The sequence below is a fragment of the Lagopus muta genome, chromosome 1 (assembly GCF_023343835.1).
Source record: "Lagopus muta isolate bLagMut1 chromosome 1, bLagMut1 primary, whole genome shotgun sequence".
NCBI classification, from domain to species: domain Eukaryota; kingdom Metazoa; phylum Chordata; class Aves; order Galliformes; family Phasianidae; genus Lagopus; species Lagopus muta.
This window is the reverse complement of record NC_064433.1, coordinates 60,938,876-60,956,126: the sequence shown is the minus strand read 5'-3', so window position 1 is coordinate 60,956,126 and position 17,251 is coordinate 60,938,876. Positions and strand designations below refer to the sequence as shown.

Here is a 17,251-nt window from a genome sequence, read left to right as displayed (position 1 = left end):
TAAGATAAAACTTCCTTAAAACATAACTCTTCTTCACTGCCAGCTCAACTCCTTGCTCAGCTGAGTCTCCATGAAGGGAAAATTTATGCTCTCAGTACAAACAAAATTTTGGTCAAGAGGTACAGTCAACAGGAACTCCCTCCCCCATTACTGATGCTGCAATTCGACTGAAAACTTATAATTGCAAATCAATGGTTTTGGATAACTGGGATAAAAGGGGGAAAGAAAACTAATTTTGCTGGAAGATCCTGCAACCTCACTGTGGTGAGCACATAGTTGTTGCTAAGTAAATATGAGAAGACATATGTGAATCAAAGTAGAAAGGTTTACAAGGAGGTAATTTGAGACAATTTTAAAAACCTTTTTTCCCACCCCCCTTAATTGTAGTACTGCATAAATATTATTGATTTGTGCTATTTTCCACAAGTACTCCTGAGTTTGATTCAGGTTGACCATGTTCAAACCAAAGGTGTGTTGAAACTCACCTGCTCAGCTTTGCCATATTAACCCCACAGATACTGTGTACTCCACAGTTTATCCAGTTTCACCAAAACTGGTGCAGTAATGAATCAGTTGCCTTCAAATATGAGGTACAAGTCAGAAGATGAGCAAGGAGAGGTTTAAACTCCAAGTGGAAATTATTCTCAAACTATTCTCAACAACAACTGCTATGCATTTGCCTACCACCACGTTGAAACACGCATCACAGCTCCAGCATGTGCCCAGGAAAGTAGATAATATTGAAGCTAATTTTTTTTTTTTCTTCATGCCTAAAAATACAGATCTCATTTCCTTGAGATACAGTTGAAATTCTAAACTAGGCATCTGGAAAGGTCTACGAATCTTCAGAAAACTCCTGGAAGGATGGACTGTCAGATATCCTGCTTGAGTGGGAAGACGACTTGAGCGTCTGCCAAGCAATGAATGGTTTCTGCTTCTTTATCAGGGGCTGCACTAAGAGCAAATATCATTCCTGGAAATGAGTGCTGGATATTATAAAATAACTGTTTCCAAAAACGTCTGTAAATTGATGGAGGCAGAATACTGAATAACATGGAATGATCACTTTGGTGCCCAGTTCTTCAGTCACAGGGGAGACAAGACGCACACCCCCAACAGTGTCAGATGCTCTTTACCATCCTTGAAGAACCAATCTGTTTAGCCAAGGGAGCCCAAGAAAGAGGCAGTGCCAGTTACTGAAGTTTTACCCAGAAAGAAAGGTAGAGTTGGTAACAGTGTGGTACCATCCTGCACTATGTTCAAGGTGGAAGAGTACCAGAAAATGACATTTCACCCAAGCCCCTGCAGAAGGTTAATGATAGGTAGAACAGAAAAATTTTCTGCATCATGCCTGAAGGAAGCTTGGTGTCCAGGTGGCATGTAATTCTGAGGGATATCTCAAGGGAAAAGTCTAATTGTACGCCATTTCTCATCGTGTGATGACATTGATCTTGGCTGAGAAAGGGCCAGGGAAAATGGTTTTCATTAAGCAATGAACTCCCTGGAAGGCTAGCAAATAGGGCTGGAGAGCTGAGGAGAGTCAGAACTCAATGCTTCCTTACCCAAAGAGATCCATCACTGCAGCTAGACTGGGAACATAATTTTTCCCTGACAGCATGCTAAGTAAAGTGGAAGGAATCTCCTGAGACTCCAAAGTGCACTTTTCTGCCAGGCTCAAAATCAGAAAAACACGCCACAGAATGTCAAGAGGAAGAAGAGATGTTCAGCATCAGCACCAGGATGTGTGATGAAGGTACTGGTGCACATGCTGGTACCCACGATCAGGAAGGTAAGCAATGCAGTGCCATGATGACCAGCACTGAGATTAGAACACAGGTGCACTAGGCAGAGAATACACTAATCTGTAGAACACAGCTGGTCTCCTGGTGAAACATTAGATCACCAAGAGAAGATTAAGCAGCACTGATGCCAAACTGGAGACTTTACAAGCACAGCAGCAGGCAGTAGGCTTGATGACACTGACAGACTTAATGGATCAGTAAATTATGTCACTCTTTGGATGCAACTGAAAAGCAAGGAACCAAGGTTCTCCTCAGAGCATACGCTCACAAGGCAATAAATCTGAGACACACCAATTGCCAGGGTTAGTTTTAGAGCTTAAGGAGCAGTTCCGAGGCCTCAAAACAAAACTATCCTGGACACTTCTGATCACAACTCAACAAAGGGAGATGCCTTCCTTTCACACATAGGAGGCTGGATTTATTAAAAGGAGTCAGACAAAGCTGGAAGCAAAGTGCTGATCCTGAAAGGCCCTGATGAGCAGGTGAGAGAGAAACTTCTCCAATCACAGCACAGATGGTTGCCTCCCATCACTGATGGTTGCCTCCCAGCACCCTTCAGGAATCTGGAATGCTGCATTCTTCTCCACTCAGCTCTTTCCACCTCAGGCTTATCAGGCATTGAGGATGGGAATCATTCCTAGGCATAATGATGCCACAGCACAGACAGCTTTCGAAGCCTGGGGGCTTCTGCATTGCTACTCTGTCAAGTACCTTGGGCTTTGAATAACAAATGGCTGTCCCTTGAGGGACCAAAAAGAAGAAAAAAGAACTGGTGTTAGAAGTATTTATTAGCTAACCAAAGAACTATCCACAAGTTATTAGATACAATAAAAAGGGAGAGAGAAGGATCTGGGTGCTCAAGAGGGAAATGAGTACCCTTGGGAAAGCTAGATCTGTCCATCTGTGTCAGTGGCGATGCTGGGGAGGCTGGGAGGCCAGCCAGCTACGGCTTTGAAGGGCTTGGCTAAGAGAGGCTTTGATTTACATAGGCTGGGTGCATAGCCAGTGCCTACTTATCTGACCTGGAAGAGACATGCGGCCCTTCAAGGAGGAATCTCTGCTGCCATACAGACACAATTATGTTCGAGAATCGCTGTGCTCTGACCACACTGCCTCCAGGTGCACAGCTTGACTCTTAGTATTGAGTTATTTCCTCTCCTTTTTGTGGCTTACTCTACGTGACCTTGGCAACCAACCACACACTGTGCATGCTCAACAACAAGCTGCTCCAAAAGTGATGAAATGAATGTTAAGGCACAGTACCTTCTGTCTCAGTAGGGATGAACACAGCTTTCTGGATGGTCAAGGACAATGGAACATACCTAGAGCCTGACTTTCACCTGCCGACCTGATACAACAGCAAACACTTTGGTCCATTTGTTGTGGCACTTCATTTCTCCCACCGATTACCTTAAAAGCACCACCCAGGCTTCAGTCTGTGCTTTCTGATTTTCATCTCTATACCTTCTTCTTTCTACTCCTGTTATTTGATGGTGACACTCATTCCAAAGAGAAGCAGATCAACTCCTGAGAGCTGGAGCTGATCAGCTTAAGAAAGACACAAATACATCTCTTATATTCTGAAAGAGCAAATAAGAATGATGCTCACTGTGCTTCACATTCAGACTGGAAGAGGATCATTACTTACTATTCATTCCTGGATCCTTGAAGAACAAGAGGAGCCAGCTTAATGCTGCACTGTTCATTCTTAGTGCTCACCAACAGAAACATGCTTCCAAATTATAGCCATAAAGAAGCTCAACAGTGTTGCTGCACTGTAAACTATTCTGATTGTTTAGGGGTTGTAGGGAGGACCTTAGGGTATTATAGTGATGATGAGCACTGAGGAGAAGGAGCTGGACTTATTTTGCTGATGATTATGGGGAAATAGGACACGCTTGTGTATTATGGCACAAATGCATTTGAAACAAATCCTTATTTGCCTTGCTGCTCACAGAAAGATGCAGTTAATGTGAGAGAAGAGAGTCCTTTCTGAGGCAAAAAATAGCTGGCATAGGGGTGGTCTTCGAGCAAACAAGCTTAGCGAATTCTTGTCCTAGAACCAGCCCTGCAGTATTTTGGGGGACAAGAAGTAAGAACAAGTTTTTACAGATAAGCAAGTAGATCTTCAAAAAGACTTCTTGTGTATTTGTTTCAGAACAGGCTTTTCCTCTTTTCTCCAAAAGTTTAAACTACCTGTGCTGCTTGAGTAAAAAGGAAACGGAGTAAGGATAGAAGATAAAACAAGGTAAAACTAAAAGCAAACATGATTTTGAACAGAAACTGATTGTAGTAGATTCATAGCTGGTCAGTACCTACCTCAGATGTTCATCAAGCTCACTGGAGTTAAAAGGCTCCAGAAAATGACTTCTCCAATACTCATCCTGAGGCCAAAGACTGGTTTCAGAGCCTCACTGAGGTGCTAGGAGGTGACCAAACAGCACAGATGTGCTAGAGCAAAAATCCTGTACCAGTGGTTTGGAACATCACTATTTTGAAATGCAAGACTCAGAAGTGAGTACAAAGGTTTTACATAGAGAGGACTTCCACATCTTGTCCCTTTTTCTCCATTGTTCTTTCTTTGTCTGCTTCCTTCTGCCTGAACATCAGACTTTTTCCACATGCTTTCTCAATTTATTTCCTTGTCATCACCATCTTCCCCCTCTCGGGAGTATTTAGTTTGCAATATCAAAAACTTAAACACACAGCTGTCCATTTCATATTTGAAACAACGACAGCAGCATTATGGCATCATTGCAGTTTCCAGGGCCCTTCACTGACCGTTCTTTATCCAGCCTTTCAAGTCTAGCCACCTATTCCTTCCTGTCAATACTTTGCATAACTCCCTCTCCCCAGCTATCCAATCTATTCGTCTCTCATCCATCTGCCCTGGCAATGATGCAGTTTTCACACACACTGTCTTTCCCACCACATCTGTGGAATAGCACTTCCAGAGTACACAACCAACTTTTCTTCAAGTTCTTCTTTAGAGATTCATTTTATCCATCTGAGAATCAAAGACGCTTATTTAGCTTTATTTATACTCAAACTCTCTTTAATTTTATTCTACTGTACTACTCATTAATCACTGAATGACCATGTTATTTTACTGCTGTAATCTCATCCTTCCTTTCCCAAAACCTGCCAACTGCCTCATTTCCACTTTTTACCCTTTAAAAGCCTCACCTTGCGTGGCTTGGCTACTATTGCAATAAATACTAATATTAGATGCAAGATGAGCAATGCAGCCACTTCATCTCCCTCGCCCCCTCTAGATATCTCCTGCTTTGATGATACTGGGTCAATTTGAGAGGCCATCCACCAATCTCCACGACATAAGCAACGCAGCACTTGTTAAAAGTCAGGCCCCAAATAATGCTGATCTTGTTGATATTCACTTGGCACTCATGAATATGATTCTGACTTAGTGAGGTGGTTTGTGACTGGGCCATTGAAACAGTTGTTGCAATCGAGGTCACTGGCACAAGTGCAAGCATTGGCTGTAAACTCTTTCCAAAAGGTATTGTTCCCCAGGTCTGCCGTGACAGAGCTGAGACTGTCTGCCCCAGATATCCCCAGATATTATGGCACCATGAGGCATTGGATCCATTCAGACTGTCATGGTACGTCAGCTTAGCTATTTCTGCAGCCTGGTTCATCACAGTATCCATGAGCTTGAAAACCTGGCACTGGTTTACCAGCTATCCCAGACAATTTGCTACTTTATTCCCTACACCAAACCAATATACAGCAGTTTCTGTAAGGAAGCAGCTCTGCAGAGTCATCTGCAAAGGAGCAATTTCAAGATGTGAAGCATTTTACTGAAGGCATTTCTACCAAAGCACCCTTTAAAGACAAAGTCCACATAGAATAAAGAACAAGGGTGAACAGAAAATGACAAAGCAAAAACAAGAAGTGAAATAGTCAGAGCTATTAAACACAAAAGCAGGCATTCTGCCCAGATGGGTAAGACGATTTCAGATTATCCCTTATCTTTTTCTGGTGATCACTCGTATACCTGATTACAGAACAAGCATTAGAAAATCAGTAAGAGTAGAGGCAGTATTCTGGATTGTCAGTTCAACAGAGAGGGAATATAGTTCTTCAATCATCACAGTGGGAGTCTCAATGTCTCAAATAAGGATAGGAGAGAAGTAATTCAGAAAAATGAGGGCAGAGAGGGAGTTAGGGAAAGTCCTCATTAGAGCAAAGCAAGCACAAACTACAGGCCAAAGACTCCAGGGTTAGTTTACAGATCCAGAAAGAACTGAAGGTGGGCACAAAAAACATCCACTTGGGAAGAAAAAAATTCCAGTGCTTTAGGAGGGCAAATAAAAAAAAGAATAATCATTGAGGTTCTTGAGTAAGCGAAGGCTTTCTGTGGTGCCGTGAGTCAATTATCTAATTTTCAGTAACCATGATGGACCAGACTTCCAAGATTAAAGAAGCAAAGTCTCATGGGGCACAGCAAGAGCTGCAAGATTGTTTTGTTCCTCTCCTCACTTTCTTGCACCTTTGTCCATGTTGAAAAAATAAAAAGTGACACATGTTATAAGAAAAGTAATTAAAAAGTTCTTTCAAGAGACATGTAAAACATTTCCCAATGAGAAGCACGATGAAGCCATTGAATTTTTTTATGCCATTGTATTGAAAAGTAGCTAAAATGCAACAACGGAGCTGTTGTTTCACCTAAAGAAATGTCGAACAGTGGGAGTTTTTTTCTGGATTATTTTAGTTGAGTGTACACATCCATGTCACACCATCACTTCTGACTTTAAAACAGCTGCAGAAGGCTCCTGCTGTGGCCTTTGCTGTTAGCTGAAGCTCTGATCTTCCTGTCTTGATACAAGTCATCAAGTCACATTTCCTGCTGGAAGTAAAGTGGCAGTCCCTAGGGACTATGCAGCTGCCCAATTTGTATCAGAGAGATTCTGAATCAAACATGACTGCTTTTAAAAACAGCTCTAAAAATTTGCTCAAACCCCAAATTCTATAAAGAGTTCTCTACCTTGCCACTCCCTGCTTTCCAGGCAGGTGCATTTTGAAACAATTAAAAGAAATATAGAGACTTCAAGGTCTGTGCAAAAATGCTAAAGGTTGGAAAAACATATGGGTAAACTCACTGACATCAAACCAAATTGTGCCTATAACATAAGACTGGGAAGAGAGATCATAGAAAAAGGCTTCAAGAGTATCAGTTATTCTATGGTTAGTACTTAGATGGTACGGATGCTACGTGAACACTATTAAGAGCATTTACAAAACAACAAAAGCTGCAGGTTATGACACAAAAATATTTTGGATCAGAAGGGAGAGAGAAGAGAAAGAGAGAAATTGTTCTGGGCGAGTGCTTTGCCTGCCTGTTGCCAAACAAGGACAGCTATTGGGTCATTGCTAAAGATGCTGGAAAACAGAAATGCAGGCTACCATCTTCTAAGTCCTGTACTTCTACAATGCTTAATGTGTAAAGAATCAGGTCAACAAAGAGTGTTCCCAACTGTTGTGATTATGATAAATAACAATTTGGAGACAAACATATGGCATCCTACTGAATAACCGCAGTAGTGAAATTATATCCTTAAAGGAAGTTGTAAGTTACAAGACAGTCAAGACTCCTTAACCATCAAACTGAGTGAAAAACAGTCTCTCTCGTATGCAAGTCTGTCATAAAGAATATCAAAACCAAAGGAAAGCTGCAAAACACAGTGCTCTACTTAAAAACCAAGAATCACAGATTCCTACAGAATTATTTATCTTGTTCTCCAACCCCCGAATAATAAGCAAATCAACTTAAGACTATGTTAAATTGTGTGTTAGAAGGGCTCTCAGCTAGGTTCCACTTCCAAAATTAATTGAGAGCACATTATAATTAGCAAAGGTATGTGACAGTTTTATACCCCTTTATGATACATGATTAAAGCCAGGCAACCCGGCTCACCCGTAAGTTCTGCATGCCGTCAAAACAGATGTGACAAGGACTGCAATCTACTGCCAGACAGACTGTGAGAAAGCATAGACAGATAACATTTTGGCCATCAAAGAGGTAAGACTACAAATCTAATTAAACCTCAAAAACCCTCTGAGAAGCAGGTAAACGACATTTTATATGAAGTTTTATTAAGCATCTTGTGCATGAGCCTCAGTATTCCAGCCCCAAACCGAGGATGAAAGCAAGCTCCTACCTTCCCCTCATGGGTGCAAAAGGAAGCAATGTTTACAGGCTAAAGATTAACAGCTCAGAGCTTCAGCAGAAGGATGCAGAACACAAATGACTGTAGAAATTGCTATTGTAATGCCACTGTGATGGTCTATGAGACTGCTGATTTTTCCCACACAACACACACACCTCCTACCTGTCTGTAACAAAAAAATACGGAGTGTTGGTTTATCATAAGAAGACAGATCTAAGCTCATCTTCCACACAAGTTCTGCCTCTTACACTTGCACATTTTTGTCCACTGAGCACTCAAAAGGTCAATTAGAGGCTCAATTCTTTACCGTTAACTAGGGACAAACTGAGTAGATTAGGAAAGCTGAGCACTGGCCAAGGCTCTTGAGCTCAGAGTAGAAGGAACAAAGGTGATAGAAATAAATCTTAAGGAACAATGAGAACTTTAGGCTTTAAAAACACAAGGTTATTTTGAATAAATACTCCATGGCTGGTTGCATAAGCATAAAACAAGCAGCAGGTCAACTTTGTTTAAGTACATCCAGGCCATCATTTTTCATTTATCTACAGTTTTTTGGCTAAAAATCAGTTTAAGATTAGACTAACTAGACTAGGATTAAGCCTAAGGTTTAGACTGAATCTTAATGCTTCTTTATTCATAGCATCCTTTTGCATATGGCACCTTTCCTTCTGTTTCCAGCCTGCTTCCTTATTGCTTCTCCTGCAGTGCTTCAGAACCCTCCTTCCCAGAGGTTCAGTAATTCCAGTTTTCCTCATACTCCCCTTCCACTATTCCCAATGCTTTGCTCCTGCTGTGCTTCAATCCCCAGGTCCCCTGGGAAAAATACTTTTCTTGTTATTCCCCTGTCCATTCATTAGCCCCATTCTACAGGAGGTGCTGTTGAAAGGCTGAGCTGGCTTCCCTTCAGGGATCTCATGTTCTCCTTAGCACAATCTTTTGGAGAAGGTGTAAGCTCTCTATTTCCCACATCACCTCTTATATGCAGATAGAGAGAGCAACAGTTGTGAAGGTACTAGGCTGTACAAAAACATGCTTGGCTTACCACTTTTTTTTTCTGCCGTGGCATTACCTCATATTATCTTTTGCAGCTCAGACTTAAGCAAGCCTGTATTTACATGCACACAAACTGGTACCTATACACAATATTGAATCCGTACACACTGCTGAGCTGCCAGGTGAGTCATGTTACTGTATGTGAGTGAATATGCAGTGTACATGTGCAAAGCCCCCCAAAAGACAAACAGCGTGCCAACAACTCACTCATGAATCATGCCTGATTTTTCTTAATTAAAATAACAGAGAAAGGGGAGTCAGTTAAAGAGTGCAACTGTTAAGTGAACACTCTTAGGTCTTGAGAGTTTAGGAGAACCTCAGAATGCTGATTTCATCAAATTTAGCAAAGACAAATCTTCCTCTGTTTCACAAAGGTGAACAGATTGAAGGCATGCAAAACACTTGAACTACACACTGGAACTACACTTCCAGTGTTTCCAGCACGAACAAATAAACTTGGTATGTTTATAAGCAGGATTGCACATTGCTCTGTGACTACTTTGATGAAGGAGGTGTATGTTATTGTAGTCACTTTACGATCAAGCTTCTCACCACATCAATTTCTTTCAGAGACACTACACACAGTACAGTTGCCTTGTTCAGGTCCCAAAATCCACATGGGCCCATTGGCAATGCAGCAGTGCAAGAAAACATACTTTTGGGGCATATATACACATACACACACACATAAACATAATCAGTTGATTAAAAATAGTGTACAAGCACCTGTGGTTATGCCTATGTATTTGCCTAAGTACCTCTTCTAAGCAACAGCAGCTGTTGCCAAGTTGTCTTTTTCTCCTCAGTTATGCTTTCTTATTAACATGATTCATGGTAGAAGAACAAATAAAGAGCACTGTTATCACTGGGAGCACATTCCATTGTGGGAGCAGTGATCATCCAAAGAATGGATGAAATGGATGAAATGAGACAGCAGTCTCTTTTCAGAAGGCTACTTTACGCGGATACTAACGAAGTGTACTCTTGATGTTTCAACATCCAGAGACATGTGAAAGCACTTTCCAGCATTCTGCAACTGAACTGCTTCCAGTGCTCCTCTTATTTCCAAGAAAATTACAGTTTTCTCTGTAAAGCAGTGGGGTCTTCCATGCAAGTGAAATGGCTTGTGGAACAGCAAGTTTTATTCTAAGCAATGCATAGAAAACATTGAAAACATGGAATCACAGAATCATTAAGGTTGGAAAAGACCGCTAAAATCATTTTGTCCAACCATCAACCAATCACCACCATACCCACTAAACCACATCCCTCAAATGTGTGATGATTTAAACATTTACTGTGGTATTACTAAACTGACCAAATAAGAGTTTGGAACACAAAAGCAGATGTTCTCTGTATGTGTTAGCACCACAGCAGAACATTAAACAGATTTGCATGGGATCTGAATATTTTTTTCTCCCAAAGAAGTTTGCTTAACAATGGGCCCATCAAATCAATAACCTGCAACTCAGCCCTTGAAGAACTGGAATTCCCTTCCACTTAGTGAAGAATCTAGCCTGATTGCTAGTGACTGCTGGTCACTGCTATGTCATCACTGCAAAGCTGTGAAACATCCCTGTGACTGTTAATTAGCTCCCATGCAAAGCACTTAAGCCACGGAGCGAGGTTACTCACGTGATGTCTCTGCGCTGATAGCAACCTTGAAGAAGGCAGGCGATCAGGTCGCTGATAAACTCCACATCATCCCTGTGAAGAGCAGCTTCCAGTTCCTAATGAGTTAAAAAAAAAAAGAGAAAAAAAATCCAGCCATCAAACTAATTCCTCAAAATATACTGTTAGCTTATCAGGACCAAGAAGAGCCAAGCAGCCTAAAGTACATGTACAGGAGGAAGGCATACGCTGGGTAAGCCAAACGTCCCTATCATTAAGAACACTGCTACTACCACTTCTTCACTTCAAGAGTTTACATGAGGACCTTGAAAGGGTTTTACTGAATGACACTCTTCAGCTTTCCTCTGGAAACAGAAAAATATGGTTCAGTCAGGTTAAGATGCTATGGTCTAATAAGAAATTAGAGGAATTTTAGACAGGAAGGCAGAAAAGGCTGAAAGCTAGCAAGAAAAAAATGCCTCAAAGAAAATAATCAAAATGCCTGTTTTTAATTTATTTCTCTTCACTTTTTTTCAAGAAGGTAGAAAGAAGGAATGGAGGGATGTCCAACCTCACGACCCCACCCTCAACCCTCAACCCCTGACAGAGCAGTGGAGAGTATTACAGCTTATTTCAGCACAGTAGAGGTTGCATAAAGGTGTGCTGCATAAACTCACTGATAAAAAAGATAAAATTCTGAAATGTAGATATTTGGTATTTTCACAGAATCATAGAATCATTAAGGTTGGAAATACCTTTAGGAACGTCTAGTCCAACCGATCACCTGGTCTCTTATTGTTTGCAAAACGTGTGCTTTTCACCAAGAGATTTCAAGCTTTACTTTCAAAATGTCACTGAGTTAGCTACAGTTGTGTTCATTTTCCAGAAAATTACTCACAGTATGAAAAATCCAATTACTACTAGAGTGATCATCAGCAGTTAACTTAGCAACAAGATTCGATATTGAAAAATAACGGAGCCATAAGAAGCTATTCTTTTTGAGTTTCAGAGTAAATAATGGATTGCATACAAACTCCTACTTGAATGCTACTCCACAGACACAAACGGCTAAGCTAATGGCCATAGAATAAAGGTTAATGACCAGAGAATAAAGGATAAACACTTTGGCACTTACCCAATAAAGAAGAAAAATGCTTTTTTATTAGACCTCAGTAATGACAGTAATAAAATTATTGATAATAGATTGCAGATTAAATGCTGTTTATAGATTTTTTTTTTTAGTGGAAATGTATTAATAGCATATTTTCATTATGAACACTACTCTTATTTACCTTTGGCAGAGTACCCAGAGTGCTTCATAAGCAGAAGCCTGACACCTGCCCTGTGAAGAATGTATTAAACACATCTATTACAGGAAATCTTGAGGCAGAGAAAGAACAAGGGGCAGCCTAAGCCTAACACAGCATCCCTGCTGCGAGACAGAAAATGTCCCAGGAATCTCAGTTCTGGCCTCAAGATGACTATTCTGCCTAATGAGAAGTTGATGCAGAAAGTACAGTTACTGCTTGCCATCACTCAGATGGAGTGATGTTATTGCTATATAAACAGCAATCATGCTATGTAAATAATAATCACCAAGTGAATTCTCTTGGTAATCAGCTAGTATTTTGGAGGCATTGACTTATTTTGTTTGTGAAGGACTTTGGCAGTCATCTGCCCTCTAACAAAACACACTTGAGAGGAGAAGAATAACTTAGAAAAAAAAAAAAAAGAAAGAAAAAAAAAAAGGTATGCAATGTGCTAAGACACCTCCAGAAATGTTCAGGTAGGTTATCACAGGGACCTTGTAAAAAATGAAATGTGAGGAGTCAGAGGAAAGGGTAAAACAGTAAGCCTCCAATTGAGGATATCCCTCCCCCTTTCCCTCACCCATAGTACACTTGTGCACTAAAGCCGTCAGTCACCAGCCTGCCTTTGCTGGGATGTGACAGCCTTTTGTAGGAAGGGATATTTAAATTGCTTCCCGTGAGCCCTTTCAGCCTGCTGTTTGACTAGCACTCATTAAACAGCAGCCACAATCCCCTCAGATAGTCCTGTATTGCAAGCGATTGTTCTCCAGGCCCAGCAGTGACCTTTACATTTTGGGAGCCTGCGGGTCACTCAGGGAGATAAGGGACATTCCTGAGATGCAGGGTGAGGATGGGCACACAGGGTGGAGAAGCCTCCCCTGCCTCCCCTTGGTCACTTCTGCAGTAGTTATTTGTCCGGGGTGGCCATTCATCCAGGAAAAAGATAAGGACATGCTGTCCTGTAAAGCCTTGGAGAAAGATACTGATACTGTCTATCAAGCTCTGGTCTACTTCTCTTGGGTTGCTGCTTTTGATAGGGCAGGAGTAGCGAGATGTACTTTCCCAGTGGAAGGTCAGAGAATCATAGAAGCACAGAATGGCTTGGGCTGGAAGGGACTTTAAAGCCCATCCAGTTCCAAACTCCTGCCATGGGCAGGACTGCAACCCAGCAGCTCAGGCTGCCCAGAGCCCCATCCCCATCCAGCCTGACCCTGAACACTCCAGGGATGGGGCATCCACAGCTTCTCTGGGCAGCTGTGCCAGGGCCTCACTGCCTCCTGAATAAGGAATTTGTTCCTAACATCTAACCTAAATCTCCCCGCTTCTGGTCCTATCACTATTAGGCCATGTAAAATGTTCTCTCTCATGTTTGTAAGCTCCCTCATGTACTCTAAGGCCACAGCAAGGTCTCCCTGGAGCTTTCTGAGCCCCATTCAGTTCAGCACCATTTTGTACCTAGGTGCAATGCTTTCTGCCCCAGAACATCTGAGTGCAGGGCTTTCCCCACATGCACAAGGTGCTGTGGGAACACCAGGGAGCGTAACATGTAGATCTCAACATTTCTGGATCACAGAATTGGGATCCTCTTGGGTTTGCACCTACTGCTTCAGCCCAGGTTGTGGAGGAGGACGAATTAACCTTGTTTTCCCAGCCCTCCCCTCCACCAGCAGCCCACAAAGTCCACAGAATGGTGAATGAAGCAGGGTAAGGGACTCCCAGGAGAAAGAGGCCACCGAGCCTCAGTCCTCATGGCAGGGCCTGCCCCTGGGCGCCCATCCCTGTGCTCCAGACGGGCTCTGGGCTTCCTCCCTGCCACCATCCCTCCCCCCTGCGCCTGCAACCCTTTTGTTTTTCCCTTTTCTCTTTGAGCACTGAGCTGTGAGCGCAGAAATCTGAACCTTGCCAAAATGCTTTGGGGACAGAACAGAAAGGAAACAGAAGAGGCAGCAAATCAGCAGAGGAAGGGGGGGACACATCTCCTCCTCCTCGGGTAGCTGGAGAGAGCAAGAGACAGGAGAAAAGCAGGATTCTCCCCCTCTCCAGCTGGCGTCACACCTCATTAGGGAAAAGCCTGTTTAACGTCTTTCCCTCCCCCAGCCCTGACTAAATCCCCTCTGAGTCATGCAGTGGCTGTTGGGAAAAAGCGGCCGCAGGAGCAAGGGTGACCACCTTGCCTGCAAGGAGCGCTGGCCCACAGCGGGGTGAGCCGGGCTGGGCGAGAGGCCATGAACCCATTCCTCTGCTCCCTGGGAAAGGAGCGGGCAGGGGTGGGCTGTGGCTCCTGACATGCTGGGAGGTGGCCTCACTAGGCCCCTGGCCCCTGGCCGTTTCAGAAGACGGCTCCAGTTTTAGAAGATGGGCTCCAAAACTGCAGGGAGGCCCAGCATGTGTTGCAGCATGGAGATGTAGGACCACGCAGACTTCAGCTCTGCACTGGAGCTGAATCATCTGTGGCTGAATTTGATGGGACATAACCAGTTCAAGCTTGGCTAAGCCTTGTCCAAGTTAGTCACCAGTTTAAAAACCCAATCCCTTCAGATCTATTTCTAGACTGCTGCTGTTATCAGCTTTCTACTGCATTGCTCCCAAGTGACTCAACAGGCTTTTGCTGAGGGGTTTAGGAGATCACCGAAAGCCACCCGTGGGCCGTGCTGAGCCAGCCCTAACTCATGCACAGAAACTGCAACACTACTGCTAAATGGAGCCAGGACTTTTTCTTCACCTCACTGGTACTTGCCAAGAAGTGCAGCAAATGCATCCTCCTTCCATTGCAAAGCACATCCAGTCCATCCAACCAAAGCAACAAGAGGTCAGCGCAACAAAAACCAAGATGCAGTCCCAGACCAAAGGGAACAAGCCTGTTGGGTCTGTCAACACGCTTGGCCCCTGAGATGTACTCAGCTCCCTTCAGATATCATCTTCCTCAGCAACCAGGGCACTTTCTTCAGCCCATTGTCATGCTCTCCCCACATATGATTGCTGCCATTGTATAGAAGTAAAGGTTGAAAACATGAACTCTACTGAGGTTGCCAGTTTGAAGTGGCAAACAGTGTTGTGCTCTGCCCCTATAGTGCATGCAGAGGTGGGTTTAGATGGTTGCAGTAAAGCCATAGAAAGCAGCTACAGTTCCTGGTCCTGATGGAGTCTCCCAGCCACATTATCTTAATTTCAGTGGCTGACTGGAGGCACCAACCGTTATCCAAATATTTGAGAGGAGATTACACTCCCAGCTTCACACACCGCATATCTCACAACTCCCCAGCCCTAACAGACAGCTTGGCAACAATAGAGCTGATATTTATTTCTGCAGTGCTAGGACCACCACTGCTACAGCCTCGTGTTCTCTTCCCAGCTGCCCCAATCCTGGAGGCAATGGTGTAGGCTGCATGCCTGGCTCTCTGTGTAGTGCTCCAGGACTTTATGGTTCCCTATGTGAACAGGGCCCCTGCCTTTTCCAGTCTGTATTTGCATCATGGGAAGAACTGGCAGTTTTCCTCAAAGAAACATCATCATCTTCACCTTGGCTTTTGGGGACCATAAGCTGAGCTGGGATTCTATGGTAGCTTCAGGGGCACAAGGTGAAGGAGTTCAGTGACACTCACTGCTGCAGCAACCTCTGCACAGCATCTGAGATGTCAAGGTGAAAAGCACACACCTTTTGGAGGAGAAAATATGCACACTTAGAAAGGGACTGTCATCTCAGGAAGGGGAAAAAGCTGGAGCAGCAAAGGGCTTCCCTTTTCTTCTTTCTTCAGATTAGTCCTTAATGTCTGTCGGTACCTTCTGATACCTCTAGTCCTTCCCTCAGCTTTCTGTAAGAAGTTTTTGAAAGCTATTTCAAGCCTGTTGTAAATAGGGACATAATGGACATAATGTTATGCCAGGACCAAGCAGAGGTGTGAGATGACAGCTTTATACTAGGGAGATGGTTATAAGCAGAAACCCATGGAGAATTTATCGTATTGCCTCCATGTTATAACCCTTTGCAAAGACCAAAATTCCATGGTGCTAACAGTGCAGGTAGCAAAAGTCTTCCTCTCTCCTAGCAGCCCCTTTTGGCTATGGATGGGACCACACAAACACTGAATTCCTTTCACTCTGGCCCATGTAGGTTTCAAAATAAAAATGCTCTGCAGTGCTGATGAATGTCATGGTACAACTTTCTATGCTTGGTTTATAAACAAACCCTGCTTTTTTGTCATTCTATAGCCTCTCTACCTGAATGCTTAAAAGTCAGGACAAGCACCAGGCTGCTGGTGAACCGAGACCACTGTGCTGTCGCTTACCCTGCAGCCAGAACAGTGGTGTCTTCCTGTACTCCCATCCATGTTAACCTGCTGCCTCTGATCTCCCCTTGGGGACAGGGACCCTCCCCTGTTTACACAGCACGCTGCAGCTTGCTCTGCAACTGGGATTTTTCACTGCTGTGCAGTACAAACAAATGTGAGCAGCTCACACTGGGTGGCTAAACTGTATTGAAAAGAGATTTCAGAATGATCAGCCCTTCTCCCTCATGACCCATGGCAGCCTACTGGTGATAATAACACTTTCCTCTCCTTCTAGATCATCTTGCCTGCAGGGTAACCAATTTGGGACAAGAACTACATTTGTTACAAATTTTATGCGTTGTCAGCATTTAGATGTAAAACTGCTGCTCACTCAGTTTCTTCCCCGACAAAGTACCCTTTCAGATGGACAGGGCGCATCTGAAGTTCTGATGTAACAAGTGATTCATTTCTGCTTAGCAGTTAGACGTTAGTATTTTATGCCTCCAGAGTAGCTTTCATGCCAGAGCATCAAAGCATTGTTAAAACATTTAATGAAGCTTTACAGCACCTGTGAAGGAAGGGGAGGAACACACCCACATACGGAGCAATTTTACAGATGGAGAAAATATCACAAAGCCCAGCATCCTTACCAAGGGCATACTTCACTCTGTGGCGAAGCTAAGAGAGCACCATAAGGCTTGACACTTGATGCCACTGCCATCACCTTTCTTTCTGAGCAGTTTTATTAGCAGACAAAGCATTTGGAGATTGAGCTATTTCCCTCCAAAGGATCATTTCTCCCTTTCAAAATAATCCCCTTTTCCTTCAGAGCAGATAATCTACATCATTTACCATAAGCCAGTTATGCTGGCTGAGGGGCAGGCATCACACTGGGCACTGAGCTGACTTTACACGGTAGAGAGACAGAAATTTCAGCCTCAGCTGAACTGGTCACCAGCCTATGGATTGCTGACCTCTTGCAAACCTCATGGAAGACTTCCAAGAAGCCCATGAAA

The 17,251-nt window shown here is 43.3% G+C and overlaps 1 protein-coding gene across 1 annotated transcript in view; it reads right to left on the bottom strand.

Moving 5' to 3' along the window:
- LOC125691273 (cat eye syndrome critical region protein 2) overlaps positions 1-17,251 on the bottom strand; it is a 91,652-nt gene that overhangs the window by 34,418 nt on the left and 39,983 nt on the right. Inside the window, exon 2 of the mRNA XM_048940444.1 lies at positions 10,682-10,776. The gene's annotated coding sequence lies outside the window, so the exon portion shown is untranslated. The remainder of the gene's footprint in view (positions 1-10,681; positions 10,777-17,251) is intronic.